At 39.2% G+C, this 8,487-nt stretch overlaps 1 non-coding gene across 1 annotated transcript; it reads left to right on the top strand.

Annotated features, from left to right (window-relative positions):
• The first annotated feature begins 1,215 nt into the window (after positions 1-1,215).
• Positions 1,216-1,322, top strand: LOC141634655 (small nucleolar RNA R71). The gene has a single exon (XR_012539381.1). It is a non-coding gene; the product is annotated as a small nucleolar RNA R71 (small nucleolar RNA).
• The last annotated feature ends 7,165 nt before the right edge of the window (positions 1,323-8,487 follow it).

Consider the following 8,487-nt stretch of genomic DNA (forward strand, 5'->3'; position numbering starts at 1 on the left):
CGTTCTTACATATCCCATGTAATCCTTCCCTTTATATTGTGTGTCGTTTAAACTCCTAACTTTCAATGATGAGGTAGTAGTAGCAGGTAAGACTGGGGACTTAGGCTTATCAGTCTTTTTTGTCCCCCAAGTTGGTCATCAAATTTGGGCTTGGCTTGACGACTTGGAAAAGGAAGTCTAATCACAATGGGCTCCTTCTCCTTGACCTTGTCTTCATTTTTCTTTGAAATTTCTTCTTTTGATGATTCTCCATCTTTGGAGTTTTGCACAATTTCTTCCTTATCACTAGCTTCCACAACTTCATCCTCAACTTGCATCTTCGGTGCTTCATACCTTGTACCACTTCTCAAGTGAATGGCACTAACCGTTTCATGTCTTGGGGGATTACTTTGAGGTGGTAATTGCCCCTTTTGTCTTTGTGAGCTTGAAGATGCTAGTTGAGTCAATTGGGTTTCCAACATTTTGGTGTGAGCTAGAATGTTGTTGATGGTGGTTTCCTTTGCTTGACTATCTTTTTGCATTTGAGTGAAAAATTCTTGTTGATTCTTTTGCATTTGGAGGACCGCTTTTTGAACATCAAAGCCTTGGTCATTTTGGTGATTGTATGGATTTTGATTTTGGTAACCTTGGTTTTGGTTGTAAAAGGGTCTTTGATTTTGGTTTCTCATGGGAGGTGGAGTGTATGTTGTTTGAGGGTTTTGAACATTTTGGCTTTTGTATGAGAGATTTGGATGGAATTTGGTGTTTTCATTGTAATAGTTGGAATAAGGGGTACCACTCTTGTATGCTTGGAAAGCATTCAGTTGTTCATTTGTTCCCCTACATTCACTTTGGTCATGTCCCAAAGTTCCACAATTCTCACATATCCCACTTGGGATTGACGAGGATGCCGTCATGGCATTAACATGATGCTTTGGTGATTTTGAGGCTTCTTCAAGTCTAGCCATAGCTTGTTCAAACTTCAAATTGATTGTGTCAATGTGAGCACTAAGTTGAGCACCCAATTGAGTAACGGAGTCCACTTCATGCTTTCCTCCTCTAGTAGCCTTGCGAGGTCTACTATATTGTGAGTTATGGACCGCCATTTCCTCAATCTTGTTCCATGTTTGATTGTCATCAACTTCGGTGAACATTTCATTTGATCCGATGTTGATAATGTTCCTTGAATCTTCATATAGACCGTTCCAAAATTGTTGTACCAAGAACCACTCGCTAAGTCCATGGTGAGGACATGAGCGACAAATTCCCTTGAACTGCTCCCAAGCTTCATACAAAGATTCTTCATCCCTTTGCTTAAAACCCGTAATTTGAGCTCTTAGCATGTTAGTCTTTTCCGGTGGGTAGAACTTTTTGTAGAAAGTTAGAGCCAACTTCTTCCAAGAATCAATTCCGAGAGTGGCCTTATCAAGGCCCTTCAACCATTGTTTCGCGGTGCCGATTAGAGAAAAAGGAAATAAGACCCATCGAATTTGGTCTTGAGTCACACCGGTTTGAGAAATCGCATCACAATAGTCACAAAAGGTTTCCATATGAGAATGAGGGTCTTCACTAGGCATCCCCCCAAATTGCCTCCTTTCGACTAATTGGATAAAGGCGGATTTGGCAATAAAATTTCCGGTCAAATGTTGTGGTGTGGGAGTACCATTGGGTAGGTTCTCCTCGGTGGGTACGGAATGTGATGAAAACTTAGGCATTGTAGGTTGATTTTGTGGGGTATTTTATGTTGGGTTATCCTCACCTTCTCTTGCAAAAGGGTTGATGAACTCAATAGTTGGTTGAATATCCACAACTTCACTAATACCTCTCAAATTCCTCCTAGCAAATCTCCTATTGTTTGTCAAGGTTCTTTCAATTTCACGATCAAAAGGTAACAAATCACCTTGTGACCTTCTAGACATGCAAAATATCAAACAACTTGAAAACAATTAGAACAAATCTTGAGGAGTTTTACTTCCTCATGGCAAAGAAAGACACAACTAATAACAATATAAAAAAATCTAAATCAAGTTAACACCGTCCCCGGCAACGGCGCCATTTTTGATCGGTCCGTTTCGTGTTCACAATTGAATAGATGTTGTCGTTGGGTCACGTCCGAATCAAAACACAATTTATAGCTTCACAAACAACTCTACAATTAGTAAAGAGGCAAGTAAAGGTCGGATCCCAAGGGACGGGAATTGAGATGAGATTTCTATTGAAACTAGTGGTGTCTTAGGGGTGTCACAATTTGGGTTGATGTAGAAGGTCACTAACTAAATAGCAATGAAAGTAAATAAGCAAGATGAAATAAAAGGGTTGTAAACAATTGATAAAAAGCACTAGGGTATCATGGGGTCATAGGGGAATCATGGGAATTGATCATACAAACATGTTCTCAAATTATAAGCAAGCAATTATTGTTGTGATGGATTGAGTTGGGTTATATCTTACAATCCTAGGAAAGTTTGGGTCCCGGAGCCGAATCGATTAGATTGTACAACACCTACAAGTCGACTTAGTCTTCCCTACTCAACAACATGCATGGTCTAATGAGACTCGAGTTGGTTTATGTCTTACAAGTCTCATTGAAAAGATAGGTGATGGGTAAAAAATGCAAGGATTCATAGGCTCGCATTTCATCAAACATAACATGTGAATGAGTTGAGATCAAAACAAGCAAGCAAATAAACCATGAAATCATATTAATTTAAGCATGAATCATTTCCCATGTTGGTTTCCCCTAATTACCCATTAACCCTAGCTAGGTTACTACTCACTCATTATCATGTTGATCATGCTAGCAAGGTTGTCAATCATACCAACAAAAGGAAACATGATGAACAAATGAAAGTAATTAACAATAATTAAAAAGGGATTAAGAGAATTATACCTACTAATGATTCCAATAATAAAGCAAAGAATAAAAGAAGTACTTGATGCTTAATTGACAGGTTGTCAATCTCCCAATAATAACCCAAATAATCTTCAATTACCCAAAATAAAGGATGAACAAAAGAGAGATTAAGGAAATAAAACTTGTATTAAAACTTGATTAATTGTTGATTACAATACTAAAGAGAGATTTGATTGATATTAACTACTCTAATAATTGATAAGAAGAACATCCTCTTATAATTAGACTAGTGGGGTATTTATAGTGGAAATTAGGTGGATGCATTAGGGTTAACTAAGGGCTAAACTAGTAATTACACTTTTTAGATTGAGCAGGGAGAAGCCGGTATTTTCCGAAGAAAGGGCTTCTTTCTTTGATGCATGAAGAGACGAATTCGTGCTGGGCTGGAATCCGGGTGTATTGGTGTCGGGATGGGCGGATTGTAGCAGGGGAAGACGGGCGTCTTCACGGGAATCCGGACGGATTCTGGTGGCTGCTTACCCGGGCGTCTTTGGCAGAAGACGCACGGATTGTGCTGTGGAGGACGGGCGGATTCAAGGCAATCCGCTCGGATTGTAGCTCAGCATTGTTTCTTCTTCTTTTCTTCCCTTTTCTTCATAAAATCCTTGGGGATTTCCTTGGGGATGCAAGGATCCTTTCTCGTCATTGCTCATCTACTATCATATGTACAAAGGCCTTCTAATCTTGTCTTTCCTTGATGCTTGGTCATTTGAATTCAATCTATTTAGTCTTGTTTTGCCACGAAAATGCAAGATTTGCACTCCTTTCCTACAAAGGGATCAAAATCTCAAAGAATATGCAAAATAAAGAACTAAAGACAATAAATGACCCAAATATGCACTAAAAAGCATGGGAACAAGGCAAATTCGGGGGCTAAATATGCGCTAATTATGGTCACATCATTGCCATTGTATGATGATTCTAGAGTTCTTTCATCCAAAGTTTGATTTTTATAGTCCATATATCAGATATATCTTCAACATTTTCCCTACACGCCCTTGAAATTTCCTGCCTCCACCATCTTATACTTATAGCAAAATTGAGCACCCTATGGCTGAATTGGCCTGATCTTTCGTAAAATACGTAAACTATCAAATAAGTTGCATTGGGTGTGAAAGAATGTATGGACATTATGATCATCTCTGTCTGTGTCCATCCTTTCAGTACACTACACCTTCCGAAATTTTGAAGAAATAACTCTTATGAAGTTATGTGCACTATCCGATAACAGAACAGCGAATTCAAGTTTTATGTTGGATTTGGCATTTGTGAACAACCATAATAACACTACTAATCTGATTTGTAAACACACCCAGGAATCGTGCTTTGCTTGCAATTTAATAAACATCACCAATATTAAATTAAACCAAAACCTAACCCTAACTTCCCCAATTTCACCAAAACCTAACCCTAACTTAAGCAATTTCAAAATTACATTTAAATCCTAACAAATAATCAAATATTACACAAACTTAAGTCTAAACAACCATAATAACACTACTAAAACAATTAAGAACAAAAAAATTATGGAAAAAACATACCTAAATAAAATTAGGAAAAGGAGAAAGAAGAGGTTTCAATCGGCCTGACCACAGTACCGGCGGTGATGTGGGTCCAGTGAGGGTTGCTCCGGGAGTGTCGGGACGTCGACGTGATGTGGGTCCGGCGAGGGTGTGTCCGGCGAGGATGGATCCGACGTGGGGTGGTGGAGAGTGAGAGAGTCGTGTGGTAAATTGTGGAGTATGTGTTTGTAAATTGTTAGGACTTAGGAGTGATAATAAAAAGAATATGTTTGGTCGTTTTTTATTTTTTTGCTTTGGACTATTTACCTACCGATTGTTATTTCGGTCTCTAAATTGAGTATATCGGTGGGTAATTTAATATTTAGAGACCGATTTTATAATATTACCGTCTGAAAGATAATCGGTGGGTAAATTACCGACCATATTTAATTTACCAACTGATATCGGTCGGTAATGGGATTCAAAGACCGACTTTTTGAGCGGTCGGTAAAATCGGTTGGTAAACGACTTGTTTCTTGTAGTGCAAATCTCCATAATGACTACTACATACAATTCCTCATTGCGGCTTCCCTCGATCTAAGCTCAGTAGACACCAATATTTTCCCCTTTTTTTTATCACAACCTTCTATTACACATCTCCTCACCCAACATCGTCATAATCATCTCTCTCCAGAAATCAATATATATCCTAAATTGCCATAATTTTCACATCCCTCATTTCAAACTTTTCTTTCTCACATTCCTCAAATTTACATTACCACTCTCATCATCACTCGACCATATACGGTCATCACTACACCACTTAAGCCAACGACTAATTCACTCACCATAGTCCACAGAATGTTCTCCTTATCTCAATAGCTCCACAACTTCGCTTATTCTTTCCACCATCCCTCACAATCACGTATACCCATGTCCTCCCTACCCAACACATATCCTTCATAAGCTGGCATTCTCCACATCATAGTATCTGGTAACTTACGTATCAGGACCGTCACATATATAAAAGGATGCTTTAAGACCCAAGACATACGTGTGTATATAACCTACGACTGAAAACAAATGTAAGAACATAGCTACCGACTCAAAATGACCGCTCAAAGAGGTACTCGGTTGAGTAAGTTACGTACTAGGTCGAGTACAGGACACTCGATCGAGTAACTATACAACTCGGCCGATTTCTCGACTCCAGAAGCTGACCCAAATTATCATGAAAAGTTTACTCGGTCGAATACGGGTTACTCGGCCGAATTCTCAAGTTACTCGGCCGAGTTGGCCCTACTCGGACAAGTTCCTACACAGTTCTCAGCAACGTCCAGTTTTTGTAAGACAGTCATATCTCACTTGTTACTTGATCTTTTTTGGCGTGTGACCTATCGTTAGAATCGTAAGAAGACAAGCTATAACCTCAAATTTGAATCACAGTAATATCATTCTTATAACTTGACTTATGATATTTTTAAGACAGCCCTTCCATAATCGATCTTTATACAAATCAAATTTTTTTTAACAACTTAAACATGAATAAGGCAAACAATAACAACTCAATACTTCTAAAAACCAGTACATAGGTGAAATTTTATCATACCTACATTTAAATCAAACATAACATACAATATACATGCATGCTATAGTCATGTTCACCTTTATGCCATATCACACCATATCCTTCATCCTTTCCATATCATATAAACTTTCCAAGCCAACAATCACATCCACTCTATCACGCAAAAACAACGGATTACTCATAGCGAATCCCAAGACATCCCCCTAGTGACCGGCTCAAAATCATAAGCGCAATTTGCGGTTTTAGGACGTCTCCCAAACCTTTGTGGTAGCTCCAAACAATTCCTACCCGGGTTCATGTTATTTAGACACCGTACCCTATATTCATTTGGTTCATTTGTTTTAGGTTCCAAAATCATCGCTTTTATACCACTTTGTAACACCCCCAAATACCAAGGTGCCTTGCCAAGGACCACCCTAAAATATAATGGTGCTACCATCTCGGTTATCCTAGGTAAGTATATAAAAAAAACCATCGAAGAACAATTATTAAAGTGCAAAGTTAACTTATTTCATGTCTCAAAAACCAAAACCAAAGCATAGGAAAAGTAAACCAGCTACATCTCATAAAGTATCCAAAAGACTAAGACAGTGGAAGCTAAGACTCTAGGTGATGACATCCCATCCTTGATCCCGTGGCTAGCAAAATTTCATCACTTGCAAAATCTGCTCACCATCCCCGAATGGATCACCACAGTTTTGTACAACATAAACGGGGTCAGTTCACTGAATAATCAAGATAAGCAATCACATATACAACCAATACAATCCAATCCAATCATAGAATCATCCTCCGAACTCCATCAGTAACCAGTAATCGACTACACACCAAAGTGTGTAGCCCTGCCAGATTACCCATCGCAACAGGTAATCCTCACTGCCAGTGAGGGACCGGAGCCTTGCCCATCTAAGCCCGGCTCATCGCAATGAGCAATAACCCATGCCCATTAATGTGCACATCCCCCTTTGTGACGGAAACCACAAGGGGCAAATCAAGGGCATGAAGCCATTCCCGAAGATGACTCTCCTCAGCTGAGGACGCACCTCGACAACCATAGACAAACAAAAGTCAAGCCAAACATCCAAGAATCACAAATTCAACAACAATTCTAATCATGCCAATACATCAATCATTACCGTCATAAATCAATTAAACAGACAACTGAGTAGGGAAAGCCTACCTTATGCAATCCAAGCACAAACAAACAACAAATGGCAATTCTCCATGACACCGTCACCTACACACAATAATCACATACCATCACTATAAACCATTCCCCCAAATTAACCCAAATTAGGGTTTGCACAAATTCTAACAATAACAATAATAAAATGATTAGGAATACTAGAGACTTACAAACACAATCGACAAGGAAAACGAGATCCAAAAGCTCACAAGCGATCAACCTTGGCTTAGGAAATGATGAAGATGATTAGAGAAGTTTACAGCGTCGTTAGGTTTTGTAAAATAATGATTTCGAAACTGGTTAAAACTGCTCAACACGCTATCTATACATCTCTAATCATTTTAATCTAAACCAAAGAAATAACCCGGCAGAACGGTTACTCGGTCGAGTATATGGGGTACTCGGCCGAGTACGCTCTACTCGGCCGAGTGTTCCTGGGCAGTAACCTGACCAGAAAACACACGAGACACTACTCGGACGAGTTTCCCCTATTCAGCCGAGTAAACTAAACTCAAAAAACCGTGGTATTACTGGAAATTAAAATTATTATTCCTGAAACTTAGACTAAGACTTATATCTAATTATGCACCATTCCTGGCAATGACGCCATTTTGATGAGGCTTTTGTCGCCTAAGCCTATCAAACAAATTAACCTTACAACAAAACTATGTGCTAGGGAAGTAGGGTGTCTAATCCACAAGGATTGTGTGTTAGAAATGGTCACGATATTCGTTGTAGTCTAGTCGATCAATAAGATTGAAATGATTTATATGCTAAAAGTCAAAGCTAAGAACATGAAATAAATGAACAAGTTAGTAAACAAGCAAGGTAAGCACAAATAGAAGAGAGGCTAGGGTATCAGGGTCACCCAAGTAGGAGGGATCAAGTTTGAATCAAAATAAAAGATAGAACGGAGATTGAAAGCTTGGTGTGTCTCTAACTCTCGATACAAGACGGTCCTTGGGTCAAGCCTAGTGGAACTCTCGCCCTAACTAGTCCTAACCCACTTCTTTAGTGCAGTCTAACTAGTCTTGACTCTCGCTGTAGGTGAGTCAAATCAAGCATTGAAGAGGCCAAACTCTCGTTTAAGCCACTCCCCAAACATGCTCAATGCACAAGGCAAGAGTGAACTTCCAACGATAAACACTATCAAAAGAAGATAAGAACATGGGTAGTTGTCTAGGGAGAGTCTTGACCTCTTGGTCCAAGGAGTCCCTTAGGTCGGATCTAGCGAGCTCTGGCCCTTTTATAGATAAGTTCCTAATAAAAACAAGCAATCTATTAGCTAATCCCGAGCCCTCACTTCAAAGGATAGCCA

This window comes from Silene latifolia, chromosome Y (assembly GCF_048544455.1).
Source record: "Silene latifolia isolate original U9 population chromosome Y, ASM4854445v1, whole genome shotgun sequence".
NCBI lineage: Eukaryota > Viridiplantae > Streptophyta > Magnoliopsida > Caryophyllales > Caryophyllaceae > Silene > Silene latifolia.